Raw genomic sequence first — 20,368 nt, 5'->3', positions numbered from 1 at the left:
CCTACAGTCCCTGACAGAAGTTCTGTCTTATCCATGTTATGTAAATAAAAGCTAATAACCTGACTTTAACCCCTTCAGCCCCCGGGCACTTTCCGTTTTTGCGTTTTTGTTTTTTGCTCCCCTTCTTCCAAGAGCCGCAACTTTTTTATTTTTCCGTCAATCTTGCCATATGAGGGCTTGTTTTTTTGCGGGATGAGTTGTACTTTTAAATGAAACCATATGTTTTACCATATGGTGTACTGGAAAACAGCAAAAAAATTCCAAGTGTGGAATAACTTCAAAAAAAGTGTGATGACACTATAGTTTTTGGGATGTTTTATTCACGGTGTTCACTATGGTAAAACTGATGTGTCATTATGATGCCTCAGGTCGGTGCGAGTTTGTAGACACCAAATATGTATAGGTTTACTTGTATCTATGGGGTTAAAAAAAATTCACAAGCTTGTCCAATAAAAGTGGCATACGTTTTCCGCCATTTTCCGAAACCCGTAGCGTTCTCATTTTTGGGGATCTATGGCTCAGTTATTTTTTGCGTCTTGAGCTGCCGTTTCTAACGGTACCATTTTTGCGCAGATGCTACGTTTTGATCGCCTGTTATTGCATTTTGCATAAAACTTGCGGCGACCTAAAAATGTAATTTTGGCGTTTGGAATTTTTTTGACACTACGCCGTTTACTGATCAGATTAATTGATTTTATATTTTGATAGACCGGGCATTTCTGAACGCGGCGATACCAAATATGTGTATATTTTTATTTTTTTAACCCTTTAATTTTCAATGGGGTGAAAGGGGGGTGATTTGAACTTTTAGGTTTTGTTTTTTTTTTATTTTTTAAAACTTTTTTTTACTTTTCTTTTAATTTTACTAGTCCCCCTAGGGGGCTATAGAGCAGAGCGATCGGATTGCTGATCACTATCTGCCTCCACTGAAGAGTGGGCTCAGTATGGAAAGGAGAGGGTAGTGTGTGGGGCATGTACCATAAGAGGGACAGTGTGAAGTCATATTTCGTGCAGAGAACACAATGAGGGGTCATTATTTATTCTGGGGCAAAGTGTAGGGCAGATATTTTTAAATAGAAGTATTCTAATCATTCTGCTATTTTTAGGGGCATCGTGCTGGGATGTGCTGCAGAGGACCGGAGAGGATGGAAATCTGCAGAGACGAGATGTGAATGTGAAAAGTCATCATGGCTCAAGATGAAGAATAGAAATAAATTACCCCGGGACAACATCATCTATAAGGTACCTGAATGGAAATGTTTATTTGTGATACTGACTGTGTCTCATCATTAGGCCTTTGTCCCACTTGTGCATTGCTTTTGATATGAGTGCAATGGGACCCCCACTGATGAGCTGTTCTTGGTTCATGTGGCTGGAAATGCTTATTTCTGGATCTGCTTTGTCCTCTGATAGTGTCTGTGGCCAGGTACTGCACATCCGCCTCATTGATTTTAATAGGAGGCTGATGCCACTATCCAAAGATGGAGCAGATCCAGATCTGAGCACTTCTGACCACCTGACACCACCGGCACAGCACCTAGAACAGGCGATGGGTGGGGTTGCCAGGTGCCGGACCCCGACCAGTCAGACATTGGTGACCTATCCGAAGGAAAGGCCATCAATGTGAAAGTAGTGGACAATCTCTTTAATAAAGTCTTTTGCCGTCTAATAAGTTAAGGGGTTACTATGTTTTTATTTATGTTGTTAGGACCATTAAAGGGGTTGTCCATGTTTGTGATGAGCCTGCAGTCACTCCGTGTGTCACTCTATGTGACTGTAGACTTCTGAATTCCCACAGTGTGCACACTGCACGCTGTCAGGATTCTCTGTTGCCGGTGGTGACAGTGGGAGGTTACGAAACTGCAAGTATGCGATTTACATAGATGTGGTCACGTGCTGAACAGACATGCATGGCCTCGCCCAAAGAAAATGAATTGACTGAGGCCGGACACGTCAAATCAGAATGTGGCCAGAAATATACAAATCTCATACTTGTGCTCACATGATCATCCACTCTTGTCACTGGCACCGGAGAATTCTAAAAGTGTGCAGAGCATGCGTTGTAAGAATTCAGAAACCTGAAGTCACGAATAGAGACACTGCAGACTTTCATCTTAAACCTGGACAAACCCTTTAATTATAAAATTAAGCCGTGTTGTATCCTCAGTTCTAACAGCGTGTAATATACTCAGTGTCGGGATTCAGCTCTGCTTGCTGGGTCCAGCAGTCAAAAATAGCTGCTCCACTGATATGTGTTTCTCATACTTGCATGTGACAACCGGCTTTTCTTCCCACGTTTCTCATTGAACATTGAGAGAATTATTAAGAGAAGCTCGTCATCACGTGACTGTAAGTGTGCAAATCACAAATGAGTGATTGGTCACATGACGACCACCCAAACTGCCCGGGGTGGGGGGGGTCGTCAAACTGAATTCTTGCCCCGGGTGCTGGAAAGCCTAGATACACCTCTGCTTGTGTGGTCCACTATCACCCTCCCCCCTTCAGCCTACATTATATTGGTAACACTGTGCCATATGTAGCTAGCTGTACTGCCATCTTCAGGCTTGTCTTGGTACTGTGTGTGTTTCTGGGCAAGTTTTTTCCAACTTTTTTTGCCACCACTGTGCACTTTGTTCACATTTTTATTCTGATCAATAAAATATATTTGTATTTGATTATTTATCTCTGTGGTCCTTTTTTTCTGTGAGTCCCTTGCACTGGCATTCGTTTATATTTTATTATAGGGAGTCACAATTTTGTGGTTTTGTAACCAGAGAAAAGGAAAACTGGGCAGCACATTTAGAGACCCCAAAAGATGAGACAAAGGATTGGCATGCATGAAGAAATTATGAGTAAGTAAATGAAGTAAATAAGTGCTGCAAATACTTAAAATGTGCACATACCTAAGAGTAGTCATTATGTAATAAAGAAAAGTTCTATACATAATAGAGAAAATAGAGAATAATAGAGAAAATGTTATTTAATAAGGGATTTAATAAGGGATGGCATTATAAATAAGAGAGGATATTGTGTAATAAGGGACAGTCTTTACATAATATGAGAAGATGTTTTGTAATAAGGACAAGGCTACACATAATAATAGAGGACACTATACAATAAGGTACGGAGCTATACATAAGGATACTATGTAATAAGGGATGGTGTTATATATAACAAACATAACAAAAAAGAGACTATGTAGTAAGGTATGGTACTATATGTAACAAGAGAGAAGGCTATGCAATGACAGATGGTTATATACATAATAAGAAACATTATACAATAGGTGACAGCACTATACATAACAAGAGAGGACAATATGTAATTAGGTATCAGAAAGCAATAGAGAAGGGTGTTCAATTGCCGCGCCAACAGATCACTCGTTCAGATGATGAAGACCAATGTCACTTTATTTGCATATAGGTCTACGCGTTTCAGGAGCACCTGCTCCCTTCCTCAGGACCGTCAGGTTAAAAATAACATCAAATCTGATTTTAACCTGACGGTCCTGAGGAAGGGAGCAGGTGCTCCTGAAACGCGTAGACCTATATGCAAATAAAGTGACATTGGTCTTCAACATCTGAACGAGTGATCTGTTGGCGCGGCAATTGAACACCCTTCTCTATTGCTTTCTGATATCTGCCACTGGGTGGCTGCAGCCGTGGATCGTGTTGTACATGCACATATAGTAGTTGTGACTGTCACAACTACATCAGGTGAGTAAGATTACTCCCCCCTCCCCACCCCACACAAATTGGGGTAAGACCCTATTTGCGCTTGTTTATCCACAGCTCTTTTCTATAATATGTAATTAGGGACAGCGCTATACCTATCAAAATGATGTTACGTAAGGGCTGGGGTTATACAGACACTTTCCCCAAACTAAGCAAAAACTGCAAACGAGGATGAACCTACACAAGCACACTATAAAGAATACCTGTGGAAAAACATTTCTCGGGCCCAGAACACAGTATGATAGATTTAAAAGTCTTAATACTGAAAGGTTAATTTAAGGAATGCAGAGAGAGAAAAATCTGGGAATGCAGGCTAAAAAGGATATTCAAGTATTTGGCAATAGGACTCAATTTAACACCTGTATTTATTACTCACTACATGGACACACTTCACACCTCCACCAAACAGACTCCAGATCACCAAGCCATCACTTCCACCAAATCTTCATTTGTAACAAAAACCTTAATTTTATTTCCTTGGCTTATCGTTTGGAGAAAAAGAGAAGTCCCAGAAGACTAGAGAAGAGCCACTGCCCCTATCTTCTTAAAGAGGATGAAAGTGAACCCAGAGAATTATAGGCCTGTGACCCTGACTTCTATACCAGGTAAGATATTTGACCAAATTATGTAACAACGTGTATGTAAGTACTTGGATAACAATACAGTAATTAACCAGAGCCAGCATGGGTTTTTAACTAATAAGTCATGTCAGACTAACTTAATTTCCTTCTATGACAGAGTCACTGAATGGGTGTATCAGGGAAATGCAGTAGCTATAGTATATCTTGACTTCACATAGCATTTGACAAAGTATCTCATACTATGCTTATTAAACAAATGACCAAGTATGGAATGGATAAGGCAACTGTTAGGTGGATTCATAACTGGCTCAGTGATCGGAACTAAAGAGTAGTCATAAATGGCTGTACATCTAGTTTGAAGAATATCTCAATTGGGGTACCACAGAGCTCTGTACTGGGCCCCGTGTTGTTCAACATCTTTAGCAATGATTTAGATGAAGGAATTGAGGGTGAAATGATTTAATTTGCTGATGATACAAACCTAAGAGGAATAGTTAATACTAGAGGAGAGAGAGAATTCAAGGAGATCGAAACAACCTGGAAAGTGGGCTTTACACACTACGATATCGTTAATGTTTTATCGTCGGGGTCACGTCGTTAGTGACGCACATCCGGCGTCATTAACGGTATTGCAGCGTGTAACACTTACCAGCGACCTTAAACGTCCTCCAAAGTGGTGAAAATCGTTCACTATGGAGAGGTCGTCCTAAAACCAAAAATTGTTAATGGTTATTTATAGATGTTGTTCCTCGTTCCTGCGGCAGCACACATCGCTGTGTGTGACACCGCAGGAGCGAGGAACCTCACCTTACCTGCGTCCCACCCGCAATGAGGAAGGAAGCAGGTGGGCGGGATGTTATGTCCCGCTCATCTCCGCCCCTCCGCTTTGATTGGCCAGCCGCTTAGTGACGTCGCGGTGACATCGCCGTGACGCCGAACGCACCTCCCCCTTGAGGGAGGGATTGTTAGGCAGTCACAGCGACGTCGCTGACCAGGTAAGTGCGTGTGACGCTGCCGTAGCAATAATGTTCGCTGCGGCAGCGATCACACAATATCTCATCCACGACGGGGACGGGTGCTTTTGCGTACGATATCGCTAGCAATTGCTAGAAATATCGTAGCGCGTAAAGCCCGCTGAATAGTGAGCAGCAACTAACAGAATATTTTTTAATAGGGAGAAATGCAAAGTTCTGGGCAAGAAGAATCTGGGCAAAAAAAAGCATATACAGAATAGAAGGCTTAGGACTAAGCAACAGCTCGTGTAAAAAAGACTTGGGCATACTAATAGATCACAGACTAAACATGAGTCAACAGTGTGATGCAGCAGTAAAAAAGACACAGTGTAGCGCCCATCCCTGCCGGGTCCTGGGGGGGTGCCCCTCCTCTCACCTGCCCAGTTCCAGCATGGCTCCCACGCGTGCTCCTGCTCCCAACCTCTGGCAGCGGCGGCCTTCCTCTCACCTGCCCCACAGCTCTGCAGCATCCTCTCCTGCTCCAGGTCCTGCTGCGGTCTCTTCACACTCCCAGGCCGTGCGCTCTGCTTCTGTCCCAGAGTCTGCTGCAAACTCTTCCTGCTTCCAGGCCACACACATGACCTCTGTAAGTGCTCATAGGGTGCGTGTGCGGCCATGCCCCCTTTCTTAAAGTGGTAGTGTCCCATTACCTGAAAGTGACCTCAGAGGTCACCTGTTACCTAAAGGGTATTTTAGTCCGCCTCCCCTGACAGTCGGTGCCTCAACAACATTGCCTGTAGCGCGTTGCTAGTTCTCAGGTTCCCGGTTGTTACTATGTCTAGTCCCTGTTCCAGTCTCTAGTTACTAACCTCTGTCTCATCCTAGAGCCTGCTCACCTCCATTGTCTGTGTGCCGTCACATCATAGCCTCTACTGCAGTGTCGTGCAACTGAGCTATGTGCGCACGTTGCGTAAATACATGCAGTTACGCTGCGCTTTGTAGCGCAGCGTAACTGCATGTGTCCTGCGTCCCCTGCACAGTCTATGGAGATTGTGCAGGGGCCGTGCGCACGTGGCGTTTAAGAGCGCAGCGCTTCGGCTACTGCCGAAGCGCTGCGCAAAAAGAAGTGACATGTCACTTCTTTCCTGCGCTTTGCCGGCAGCTCCTGCTCTGTCTATGGCAGGAGCTGCAGGCAGAGCGCATGGAATCGGCTTTTTTTTTTTTTTCACTACGGACATTTCTGCAGCGATTTAAAGAGCACATGTGCTCTTCAGATCGCTGCAGAAATTTCTGCAGTGAAGTACGCAACGTGCGCACATAGCCTTACCGCACCTGAGTCTTCACCATAGTGCCGTCTCATCCAGATCTACTCTTCAGTGCCATTTCGTCTCTGCCTCCATCTTGATGCCACTATATCCCAGACTCCTGTACTGGACATTGTAACTGTATCCGTCTGTAAGAGACGGCCCCCCTCTGGTCCCTGGCTGCCATGCATTTAGGCCTTCTGTTGGAAGTGCCGCACAGTCCCTGTATAGAGGTTCGCTGCTGGTCGCTTTCTCAGGGGAGTCCGGTGCACGGTCCAGTGGGTCCACCCCCGGATGCTCACCGCCTTTCATTGGGCGTCACACATAGTTCTGGGATTTATTAACAGTCTAGATCACGTAAAGTAATTATCCCCCTTTACTCCTCTTTGGTCAGACCTCATCTGGAACACTGTGTCCAGTTCTGGGCACCACATTTTAAAAAAGCCATCGAACCCACTGCAGAAAGTTCAGAGAAGAGCAACCAGGATGGTGACCGATCTGCAAACCATGTCCTGTGAGGAACGGTTACAGGATTTAGGAATATTTAGCTTGCATAGAGAGGAGACGTAGAAGATGTCTACATATGTCTCAAGCCCTGTCATACTGAGAGATCTGCCCCATTTTCATTTGTATAAGAAAAGACTAGAAGCAATGGGATGAAACTGATTAGGAGGAGACACAGATTAGATATTAGAAAAAACCTTGTGACGGTGATCAACGAGTGGAACCGGCTGCCACAAGTGGTGGTGAGTTCCCCTTCAATGGAAGTCTTTAAAAAGAGACTGGACAGACCTCTGTCTAGGATGACTTAGTGAATCCAGCTGTGAGTAGGGGGCTGGGCCAAATGATCCAGGAGGTCCCCTCCAACACTACCCTTCTATGATTCTAGGCATCTCGCCATCTTTCCCATGCACAAATGTCCTGTTGTAACACCTTTTAAAGGGAATCTCTCACCAGGTTTTTGCTACCTCATCTGATAGCAGCATAATGTAGAGACAGAGACCCTGATTCCAGCGATGTGTCGCTTTACTGAGCTGTTTGCTGTCATTTTCATAAATCACTATTTTCTCTGCTGCAGATCTAGTAGTTATACAGAGTACTCCATGAATATGCTGGACTACCTGCAGCACACCAAGTAGTCCGCTAATGATAATCTCCAGCTTATTAAACAGTGATTTTATCAAAACTACACTAAGCAGCCCAGTAAGTGACACATCACTGGAGTCAGGATATCTGCCCCTACATTATGCTGCTCTCAGATTAGGTGGCAAAAACCCTGGTGACAGGTTCCCTCTAAATCTTGTGCTTTTGTCTCAGTAATTCATTTCTAAACCTGCTTGAAAAAGGAGCCTTTGTGCTCTGCAAATATAATTTTTCTAGTTAGCCAATAAAGATACTCCGCCTAGAATACTTTTGGTCATATTTTTAATCTTTTTATTGAAAAATTCCTTAGACTAAAGATTACAAGCGTACAGTAACAGTATAAATTCAGATTCATTACAAACAGTTACACATTCAACACAATGATACACATGCAGGGCCAGATTAAGGTTGGTGGGGGCCCCTGGGCAGAAAATCTGGTGGGGGCCCCATAACGTTAACATTTTTAGCCATAACAGTAGAGCGCGAACTGTAGCATTTAGATATAAATCCAATGAACATGTATCTTATCCTGTTCTGCCACAATCAGATTTACAGTACTACAATACAGATACAGTCCAGGATCACTCACAGCAGACACTTATACACACAGTACAATACAGATACAGTCCAGGATCACTCACAGCCGTCACTTATACACAGATAGTAGAGTTAGGCTATGTGCGCACGTTGCGTAATTACATGCAGTTACGCTGCGCTTTGTAGCCTGGCGTAACTGCATGCGTCCTGCGTCCCCTGCATAATCTATGAAGATTATGCAGGAGCCGTGCGCACGTGGCGTCTTAGAGCGCAGCGCTTCGGCTGCTGCTCGAAGCGCGCGTTCTAAGAAGTGACATGTCACTTATTCCGTGTGCTTTGCCGGCAGCCCTTGCTCTGTCTATGGGAGGAGCTGCAGGCAGAGCGCATGGAATCGGCTTTTTTTTTTTTTCACTACGGACATTTTCTGCAGCGATTTTAAGCGCACGTGTGTTCTTCAGATCGCTGCAGAAATTTCTGCAGTGACTGTACGCAACGTGCGCACATAGCCTTAAGCCTGCTTTACACATTTCAATTACATATGCGATCTCGTATGCGATCGCACACGCCCCCATCGTATGTGCGGAACAGTCAATTTGTTGCCCATGTCGCACAAACGATTAACCCCTGTCACACGCACTTACCTTCCAAACGACCTCGCTGTGGGCGGCGAACATCCACTTCCTGAAGTGGGAGGGACGTTCAGCGTCACAGCGACGTCACACAGCGGCCGGCCAGTAGAAGTGGAGGGGCGGAGATGAGCGGGACTTAAACATCCCGCCCACCTCCTTCCTTCCACATTGCTGGCGGGACGCAGGTAAGCTGTGTTCATCGTTCCCAGGGTGTCACACGCAGCGACGTGTGCTGCCTCAAGAACGATGAACAACCAGACGTTCAATTTTTAGAAAATGAATGACATGTATGCGATCAACGTTTTAACGCACACTTAGGGTCGTTCGTAGCGGTCACACACTACAATATCACTAACGATGCCGGATGTGCGTCACTTACGACGTGACCCCACGCCGACACATCGTTAGATATATTGTAGCGTGTAAAGCTTTACTCACATATTTTTTATTAATCCCAATGTTAAGGCAGCCAGGGCCGGCTCCAGGTTTTTGTGGCCTCCGGGTGAAAGAGTCTCAGTGGGCCCCATCCACACACAGACACGCACATACACATACAGGCATACGTACATATACATATTTGAAGACAAATTCAGAAAAATACATATAAACAGACAAATATATGCACAGTCATATACACTGACATACATGCAGACACAGACGCATTAGGGCTCGTGCACACGTTGCGTAATTCCATGCATTTACGCTGCGTATAGCACTACAGTGTAAATGCATGCGTCCTGCGTCCCCTGCACAGTCTATGAAGATTGTGCATGATACGTGCGCACGTAGCTTTTATGAACGCAGCGATTTGGGTGCTAAAATGTAGACCCAAATCTGTGCGTTCATGAAATGAGCATGTCAATTATTCCGTGCGCTATGGATGCAGCTCCCACTCTGTCTATGGGGGGGGCAGCAGCCAGAGCGCAGGAAATCGGCTTTTTTTTGTACAGAAAAACTGCATCCATTATGCAGTGTTTCTGCAGCGATTTGAAGCGCACATGTGCTGTCAAATCGCTGCAGAATATTCAGCAGTTACGTGCGCATGAGCCCTTACAGGTATTAATAAGGGGAAGTCGCCAGCAGCCTCACTCACCTCTCCCGCTTGTTTCCGTCCAGCTCCTTCAGGACATGTGGCTGTGTTTCACGATGGCTGTCACTAACAGACATGACTGCACACTGACAGCACTGCTGTATATACATCACAGGAGGGGCAGGGGGCATAGACATTACTGGAGTGGAAAACAGCTCTGGTGGTGTACTCATTACTGGGATGGGTGACATAGCGCTCTGGGGGACCCATATAGTTCTGGGGGGGGGCCCACAAACTGCTCTAATTCATATATACACACACAGTACTGCTTCTTACACACACAGCTCTGACACACACACTCACACACACAATACAATGCAATGCACCCCCCATTACCCCTCCCCCCACACACACAGTTCTGACACACACACACACACACACACACACACTACAATGCACCCCTATCACCCCCTACACACACACACACACACACACACAATACAATGCACCCCCCCACACACACAATACAATGCACCCCCCTTCACCCCCCCCACACACACACACACCCCCATCATCCCACACATGCACACAATACAATGCACCCCCCATCACCCCCTACACACACACACACACAATACAATGCACCCCCTACACACACACACAATGCACCACACACCACCTCCTACACACACGCACACACAATACAATGCACCCCCCATTACCCCTCCCCACACACACAATGCACCCCCCATTACCCCTCCCCCACACACAATACACCCCCCCATTACACCCCCCCATTACCCCTCCCCCACACACAATACACCCCGCATTACCCCTCCCCCCACACACAATGCACCCCCCATTACCCCTCCCCCACACACAATACAATGCACCCCCCCATTACACCTCCCCACACACACACACACAATGCACCCCCCATTACCCCTCCCCCACACACAATACAATGCACCCCCCATTACACCTCCCCACACACACACACACAATGCACCCCCCCATTACCCCTCCCCACACACACAATACAATGCACCCCCCTTCCCCCTTCCCCCACACACAATACAATGCACCCCTCATTACCCCTCCCCACACACATAATACACCCTCCATTACCCCTCCCCCACACACAATACAATGCACCCCCCATTACCCCTCCCCCACACACAATACAATGCACCCCCAATTACCCCTCCCCCCACACACAATACAATGCACCCCCCCATTACCCCTCCCCACACACACAATGCACCCCCCATTACCCCTCCCCCCACACACAATACAATGCACCCCCCATTACACCTCCCCACACACACACACACAATGCACCCCCCCATTACCCCTCCCCACACACACACAATACAATGCACCCCCCTTCCCCCACACACAATACAATGCACCCCTCATTACCCCTCCCCACACACATAATACACTCTCCATTACTCCTCCCCCACACACAATACAATGCACCTCCCATTACCCCTCCCCCCACACACACAATACAATGCACCCCCCCATTACCCCTCCCCCCACACACAACACAATGCACCCCCCATTACCCCTCCCCACACACACAATACAATGCACCCCTCATTACCCCTCCACACACACACACAATACAATGCACCCCTCATTACCTCTCCCCCCACACACAATACACCCTCCATTACCCCTCCCCCCACACACAATACAGTGCACCCTCCATTACCCCTCCCCCACACACAATACAATGCACTCTCCATTACCCCTCCCCCCACACACAATACAACCCTCATCACCCCCTACACACACAAATTACACTGCCCCATCCCTACACACTCCTGCCTCCCCCTCCCTCGGAATACAGTTCTCCTCCTCTGCCTGTCACAAAGCTGTGTCTCCTTCACAAATGTTCCCCGTTATGTGTCCTGAGCCCCTCCCCACACATCTCCATTAATTTAACCTGTCTCTTAAGCTCCTTCATGGAGCGCTCGCTTCCTAATGTCCCCTGTGTGGCGCCCGCAGCACAGTGATGACGTCAGCATCAGCAAGGTGCTGATCTCATCACGTTGCTGCATGTCGGGGGCGGGGCCCAGTCCCGGCGCGCTGTTCAAATGTATTTACGTCTGAAAGACGCAAATACATTTGAATAGGAACGGAAAGAGGAAGCTGCGGTCATCGGCTCTGCTGCGCTCCTCTGCAGTGTACATGCCGGCACACAGCACACAGCAGAGCCGGCACAGCGCGCTGCCTCCTGCTCCTGCTAGTGTGTCTGGCATGTACACAGTGTAGAGGAGCGCAGCGGGGACAGCAGATACAGCGACCCACCACACCGTGCCCCTGCTTTTGGGGGGGGGGGGGCATTAGCACACCTCTGACCCCGGAAGTGCAAGCGGCCGCTGATACTTCCGGAGTCAATCAGCGTCCTGTGCCCGCAGTTTGTTTTTGCGTCTTACAGACGCAGATGCAAATAAGTCGCGGTGCTCCAACACCCCACGGCCCCCCCCCCCGAAAACACAGCTGATTTACGGAGGGGGAGAGGGTGTGAAGAAAAAAAAAATGCTGACAGGTGCCTAGTGCCAAGTATGGTGGGGGCCCCCTTTAGAAGCTCTTTTGGTGGGGGCCCCTGGGCTGGAGCCCCGCCTATAATCCGGCCCTGTACACATGTTATACTCTCAATGATGAACATTAGAATATAATAGGATATATTACTTTATAAAGCATTGCACTCCTTAACAGAATCAGTAGATCGCACCGTGAAGGTGGAGGTATATAGTAATTTAATGCCATAACAAAAAAAACAAACATTCTGCGGACCGTTTATATCAGGAATCTTATTCCATAAATTTAGGGACCTGAAGCACATCAGGGTACATATTGTGAGATTGAAGAAGCCATAGCATTGCGGGATAAATGCGTTAGTGGAGAATCACACCATTTTTCCTGAATTCTGTGGAACGTCTAGAGGCATCCTTTCTTTCTATATACTATATTCTCATATGGTATTATATCGTTCATCAATGTTTTCCGTTGATTGATAGTGGTTGGCTTCCTTCCCATCCATTTTAGTGCTATCGCCTTCCTGGTAATAAATGTAGCCTCACGGATAAATCTGCTATCATAGTGTGGCCATATGTCACGATTCATATATGACTACTCTGCAAAGCCTTTGTATATGTTTTTGTTTCTGCTGTCTGTATTCTCCAGGGTCAGGTCCAGTGGGAGGAGCCTATACTGCCGGAGCCTCGTTCCTGGGGTCATGCTGCGTTATCTTGGTTCTGATTCCCTTGATACGGCGCAAGTTATAGTTCCTGCTGCACTGTGCGCCTCTGGTCCCTGTAAGTCTGTTCTGATCCTGTCTGCTACCCAGTCCTCTTCTCCCTGACCTCCGTCCTCCCCTACTCGTCTGTCCTCCTCACTGTCTCCCTACCCACTCTCTGTTTAGTTATCCCATCTCCATGCCCTCTTCCTACTGACTTGTCCTCTCGGTCCCCGACTTCAGCTTGTTACCTGACAATGGCTCAGTTCCCCTCCGGCTCCTGACAATACCTCCTGGCTTCCGACTCTTGGCTCCCATGTGACTCTGGCTCCGCCTACTCCTCTGTACCTACGTGACTTCCTGGCTCTGACCTCAGCTTGTACGACCACTCTATTGCATCCTGGCTTGGATGCTAGTGACCTCTAGTGGACTTGCACCTAATTACACCTAGAAGCATCACATCTCGCCGGAGTACCGGCTCCCCCTAGTGGCAACTTCACACCATATTTCTTCATCCACAATTCCCGGACCACAAATTTCTGTGGCGCAATCAATTGGTGCCCTAATTGTCAGTGCTAATTTAGATATTACTTCTCTCCAATATTTCCTTATTATCCCACGATTCTATATAAGATGGAAAAAATCTGTGCCCGGTTCCCCACGCTTAAAACACTCATGAGGTAATCTGCCAAACCTACCGTATATTGTTTAATTGGGGCTAAGTAAGACTGATGCAAGATATATAATTGTATTAATTTGTTATTTGCGGCTGGCGATAACACCGTGTGGGCCTCTATAGCATCAATTCATTGTTCTTCACTTATCAAGGGTATTAATTGTCTCCACTTGCTCTATATGGGAAGTTGAGTAGATGCAATCATGGAATTCAATAAAAAGGTGTGTAGGATGGATATTAGGCTATGTTCACACACTGCGTTTTTCACCTGCGTTTTTGGTCCGTTTTTGGTCCGTTTTTGCTGCAGAAATTTCTTGAGAAATTCTTGTAACCTTTCTGCAGACATTCCCCAGCAAAACCTATGGCAAAAAAAATTAGCTGTGCGCACACTGCGTTTTTTTCTTAAGAAAATTCTTTCAGTAGATTTTCTTAAGAAAAAGAATGAGCATGTCACTTGTTTTCTGCAGCTAACTGCGTTTTTTGCCATATATAATTGGCACAATAACGCAGGGAGCAACCAGTGGTAAAAACGCACCGAAAACGCACCAAAAACGCACCGAAAACGCGGCAAAAAGGCAGGTGCGTTTTTGGTGCGTTTTTTTAACACAGGTGCACTCTTAAGAAATTTCCTAAGAAATTTCTTAAGAAAAATCATTTTTCTAGTGTGAACATAGCCTTATACCTGTGGGGTCTTGAGTAGTGAGCAAAGAGTATCTTGATATCCGCATCCCAGGCTGTGAAAACTGATGCATTATGGCATGTCCATAAAAGTCCCTGTTGGGGACACTATATTTTATATGAATTTGTTCAAATGATAATAGAGTTTCATTTTCAAAAATATGACTAAAGGGGGCTTTACACGCAGCGACATCGCAAATCGCTGCCCGTGGCGTACAAAATCGCTAGTACCCGTCACACATACTTACCTTCCTAGTGATGTCGCTGTGGCAGGCGAACAGCCTCTTTTCTAAGGGGGCGGTTCGTGCGGGGTCACAACGACGTCACACGCAGGCGTCCAATCGAAGCGGAGGGGCGGAGAGCAGCTGCATGAAAGTCACGCCCACCTCGTTGCCGGAGGACGCAGGTACGGTGTTGTTCGTCGTTCCTGGGGTGTCACACGTAGCAATGTGTGCTGCCTCAGGAACGACCAACAACCTGTGTCCAGCACCAGCAACGATATTTGGGAAATGGACAACGTGTCAACAATCAACGATTTGGTGAGTATTTTGCATCGTTAGCGGTCGCTCATATGTGTCACACGCAACGATGTTGCTAACGAGGCCGGATGTGCGTCACGAATTCCGTGACTCCAACGACATCTCATTAACGATGTCGTTGCGTGTAACGGGGCCTTTAGTGTTGTTAGTCCGTATTGCTTCCAGCATAATGGTTCTTGTAATGTTTTAAGGTGTGGGAGCTCTGGGTTATCTCATATCTGAGTCTCACCTATTTGGTCAATAAATTTTAATATTCATTTACTTTCTTGCCAAACCTGTATTGCTAAGCTGCCTGTAGGATCTTTCTCTTATTGCCCACACCGAGTTCCCATCTGAAAACTGCATAAGATGAGCTTCTGCATTAGTTAGATTATTTTGTTTTACTTCTGCACACGCGCCCCTGCTGCTTATAGTCTTCGCTGCAGTGTCTTCAATAAAATGGCACTGGAGTTTCCGGTACGCGCATGCATGCACTCCGGTACCATTTTAATGCAGACAAAATTACTGTGGCAATACGCACGCACCGCCAACAACAGCAATGTCGGCGCGATACTCAAATAAAGAAAAGGGGGCGAACTTGGAGGATGCCAGAGGAGGAATAAAGGCAGAGGACCCAACCCACAAAAGCCTACCCATGTTGCACACATCAATTAACGTGCAGGGCATTTCTGCAACTTTGATTAAAGATATTTCAGCAACCAAGCATCCGATCTTTTTACAACATGGATTCAGCATGTTAGTGCCAGTATGGCACCGCCTTTACTTCATATCACAAAATCCTGGTGGTTGGTTCTCTTTAAGTAATGCAGCTGGACAGCTAGATAGTATGAGTAGATTAGGTGCCATATGCCTACCTTGGTATTTGTATCACTTTTGTCATTTTTGGGCATAAAAATATTTACCGTATTTTTCGCTTTATAAGACGCACTTTTGTTCCCCCCAAATTTTGGGGGAAAGTAGGGGGTGCGTCTTATAATCCAAATATACGGGAGGGGGGGTGTAATATATATATATACACACACACACACACACACACACACACACAGAGTCCAGTGGAGGTGCGGGCAGCTCTGGAGCGGTGCTGGGGACTGCTTGGGGCTGGGAGCGGCAGCGTTTGATCTCCTGCTCCCGCTCGTATAATATGCACAGCCGCTGTCCATCAGAAGCGTGGTGCTGAAACTGCATCACGCTGATGGGCTGGGGGAGCTGTGCATATTATCTGCCTGTGCTTACCTTTGATCGCACAGGATCCCCCCTCCCCCTGTGTTAGCTATAGCCTCCCGTGCTGCTGCCCATAGTAAAATAATAAACTCTTTACTCACCTCCTCCAGCGTCTGCCCGGTCTCCCTCCTGCTGGCTGTGATTAGGCACGCAGAGATATCTCTCTCTGCTGTCCCGATCACATGACCTCCACTAGAACTAGGAAGTAGGAAGTGCAGGAGACAGACGATGCTGAAGTTGGTTTCTTATTCATCAGTTTCTTATTCGGCAATTTAGTTTTTTCAGTTTTTTATGCATTTATCAACAAAAAAAACACATCACAATAATAAAATACAATGCACAGGTGTGCCCAAATATAAGTACACTCAAAACCAGCTGCGAAAATTATAAAACTGGCAAAAAAATGGGCATCAAAGTGGGCACCAAAGTATGTTAGTGAAAGGGTTAAATGGCTTTGGGCCACTGATCTAACACCACAATTGCATATCTAGTGATGCCCCTAATCAAACTCAAGTGACTCCAGCCTGGCCCAAAGGGGTTCTGGGCATCAAAACTGGCATCAAAGTGGGCAAGCAGCCAATTTTCACAGATTTGAATAAGTAACTGGTGTTTTTGAGGGGTTAAATGGCTTTGGGCCACTGATTTCACACCACATTTACATACCTAGTTATACCACACATCAAATTCAGATCACTCCAGCCTGGCCTAAACAGGTTCTGGGCATCAAAACTGGCATCAAAGTGGGCAAAATCCCAGTTTTCACAGATTTGAATAAGTAACTAGTGTTTTTGAGGGGTTAAATGGCTTTGAGCCACTGATCTTACACCACAATTACATACCAAGTGACTCCACACATCAAATTCAGATCACTCTAGCCTAGCCCAAACAGGTTCTGGGCATCAGAACTGGCATCAAAGTGGGCAAAACCCACTTTTCACAGATTTGAATAAGTAACTGGTGTTTTTGAGGGGTTAAATGGCTTTGGGCCACGGAACTCACACCACATTTACATACCTAGTGATGCCACACATCAAATTCAGATCCCTCCAGCCTGGCCCAAACAGGTTCTGGGCATCAGAACTGGCATCAAAGTGGGCAAAATCCCAGTTATCACAGATTTGAATAAGTAACTGGTGTTTTTGAGGCGTTAAATGGCTTTGGGCCACTGATTTCACACCAAATTTACATACTTAGTGATGCCACACATCAAATTCAGATCACTCCAGCCTGGCCCAAACAGGTTCTGGGCATCAGAACTGGCATCAAAGTGGGCAAATGGCCAGTTTTCACAGATTTGAATAAGTAACTGATGTTTTTGAGGGGTTAAATGGCTTTGGACCACTGATCTCACACCACAATTACATACCAAGTGACTCCACACATCAAATTCAGATCACTCTAGCCTAGCCCAAACAGGTTCTGGGCATCAGAACTGGCATCAAAGTGGGCAAAACCCCAGTTTTCACAGATTTGAATAAGTACTGGTGTTTTTGAGGGGTTAAATGGCTTTGGGCCACTAATCTCACACCATATTTACATACCTAGTGATGCCACATATCAAATTCAGATCACTCCAGCCTGGCCCAAACAGGTTCTGGGCATCAGAACTGGCATCAAAATAGGCAAAACCCCAGTTTTCACAGATTTTAAGTAACTGATGTTTTTGAGGGGTTAAATGGCTTTGGGCCACTGATCTCACACCACAATTATATACCAAGTGATGCCACACATCAAATTCAGATCCCTCTAGCCTGGCCCAAACAGGTTCTGGGCATCTGAACTGGCATCAAATTGGGCAAATGGCCAGTTTTCACAGATTTGAATAAATAACTGGTGTTTTTGAGGGGTTAAATGGCTTTGGGCCACTGATCTCACACCACATTTACATACCTAGTGATGCCACACATCAAATTTAGATCACGCCAGCCTAGCCCAAACAGAGGTTTTGCCCAACTTGATGCCAGTTCTGATGCCCAGAACCTGTTTGGGCCAGGCTGGAGTGATCTGAATTTGATGTGTGGCATCACTAGGTATGTAAATGTGGTGTGAGATCAGTGGCCCAAAGCCATTTAACCCCTCAAAAACACCAGTAACTTATTCAAATCTGTGAAAACTGGGGTTTTGCCCACTTTGATGCCAGTTCTGATGCCCAGAACCTGTTTGGGCCAGGCTGGAGTGATCTGAATTTGATGTGTGGCATCACTAGGTATGTAAATGTGGTGTGAGATCCGTGGCCCAAAGCCATTTAACCCCTCAAAAACACCAGTTACTTATTCAAATCTGTGAAAATTGGCTGCTTGCCCACTTTGATGCCAGTTTTGATGCCCAGAACGCCTTTGGGCCAGGCTGGAGTCACTTGAGTTTGATTAGGGGCATCACTAGATATGCAATTGTGGTGTTAGATCAGTGGCCCAAAGCCATTTAACCCTTTCACTAACATACTTTGGTGCCCACTTTGATGCCCATTTTTTTGCCAGTTTTATAATTTTCGCAGCTGGTTTTGAGTGTACCTATATTAGGGCACACCTATGCATTGTATTTTATTATTGTGATGTGTTATTTTTGTTGATAAATGCATAAAAAACTGAAAAAACTAAATTGACGAATAAGAAACTGACGAATAAGAAACCAACTTCAGCATCGTAGGAGACAGGAGGAGTTCAACCCCAAGGAGGGACACACGAGACAGGACTGTGCTGCAGAAGGTAAAGAGTTTATTATACTAAAAGCAGCAACATGGGGGCGATATGTAACAGAGGGTGATGTGTGCCTGCCACAGTGGGCCTGTCTGCCTGCCACAGTGGCCCTGTCTGCCTGCCACAGTGGGCCTGTCTGCTTGCCACAGTGGCCCTGTCTGCTTGCCACAGTGGCCCTGTCTGCCTGCCACAGTGGCCCTGTCTGCCTGCCACAGTGGCCCTGTCTGCCTGCCACAATGGGCCTGTCTGCCTGCCACAGTGGCCCTGTCTGCCTGCCACAGTGGCCCTGTCTGCCTGCCACAGTGGGCCTGTCTGCCTGCCACAGTGGGCCTGTCTGCCTGCCACAGTGGGCCTGTCTGCCTGCCACAGTGGGCCTGTCTGCCTGCCACAGTGGGCCTGTCTGCCTGCCATAGAGGATGTGTGCCAGCCATAGGGGAAATGTGGCATCACTGGGGGACGTGTTCAATATAAGGTGGCCATATCCAGATTAAGGGGGCTAATTTTAGGACGAGGGGGCTATGAGGGACATATACCCTATATTATTTGTTAGACGGACACTGGCATTATAAGACGGACCCCATTTATTAAAAAATTCTCTATTCCTTCACCAAATTTGGGGGTGCGTCTTATAATCAGGGGCGTCTTATAAAGCGAAAAATACGGTACATACTTTTTCTGGCTAACACGGTACCACAATATAATTTTTGTATTGTACATTTGAAAGAGAATCTGTCACCAGGTTTTTGCCACCTAATCTGAGAGCAGCATGATGTAGAGACCCTGATTCCAGCAATGTGTCACTTACTGGGCTGCTTAGTGTAGTTTTGATTAAAATCACTGATTAATCAGCAGTAAATTATCATTAGAGGACTACTTGGCGTGCTGCAGGTAGTCCAACATATTCATGATCTGTGTATAACTGCTAGATCTGCAGCAGAGAAAACATAGATTTTATCAGAATGACAGCAAACAGCTCAGTAAATGACACATCGCTGGAATCAGGGTCTGTGCCTCTACATTATGCTGCTCTCAGATGAGGGAGCAAAAACTGGTGACAGATTCCCTTTAAGTCAGATGTAAAACAAGAAGCTTTTAGGAGATAGCTTTAAATAGACTGACTTTAATATACAAAATTAGTAGCTAATTTCAGAATCTTACTTTCCTGGAGATTTTGTTAGAGGAGCTTGATATGTTTTATGTGTTAATTATCAAAATTTGCAGCAGACAGGTTGTAAAAATAACATAGTTTAAAAAAGTGTAACAAGTAAAAGGGAACACAGTATATACTTATGTCCAAAAGCTATGTGTCTTCCATTTTTTAGAAAAGCAGGTTTCCGAGCTAATGCACATAGACGAATTTATAACAGCCCGTGAAGCAAACACCAATGGCAGATGTT

General features: G+C 46.1%; 1 long non-coding RNA gene across 3 annotated transcripts in view; it reads left to right on the top strand.

Moving 5' to 3' along the window:
- Positions 1–20,368, top strand: part of LOC142292173 (uncharacterized) — a 76,405-nt gene that overhangs the window by 563 nt on the left and 55,474 nt on the right. Inside the window, exons 2-5 of one of the 3 annotated variants that reach the window (XR_012750588.1) lie at positions 1,107–1,242; positions 2,745–2,852; positions 4,230–4,339; positions 13,110–13,240. This is a non-coding gene — a long non-coding RNA (uncharacterized LOC142292173). Of the gene's footprint in view, positions 1–1,106; positions 1,243–2,744; positions 2,853–4,229; positions 4,340–13,109; positions 14,198–20,368 lie in introns of those variants that run through there. The other 2 variants (XR_012750589.1, XR_012750587.1) reach the window with 2 other exon arrangements.

Source organism: Anomaloglossus baeobatrachus, chromosome 2, assembly GCF_048569485.1.
Source record: "Anomaloglossus baeobatrachus isolate aAnoBae1 chromosome 2, aAnoBae1.hap1, whole genome shotgun sequence".
Taxonomy (NCBI): domain Eukaryota; kingdom Metazoa; phylum Chordata; class Amphibia; order Anura; family Aromobatidae; genus Anomaloglossus; species Anomaloglossus baeobatrachus.
The sequence above is the reverse complement of the archived record's forward strand: the minus strand, read 5'-3'. Positions and strand labels throughout refer to the sequence as shown.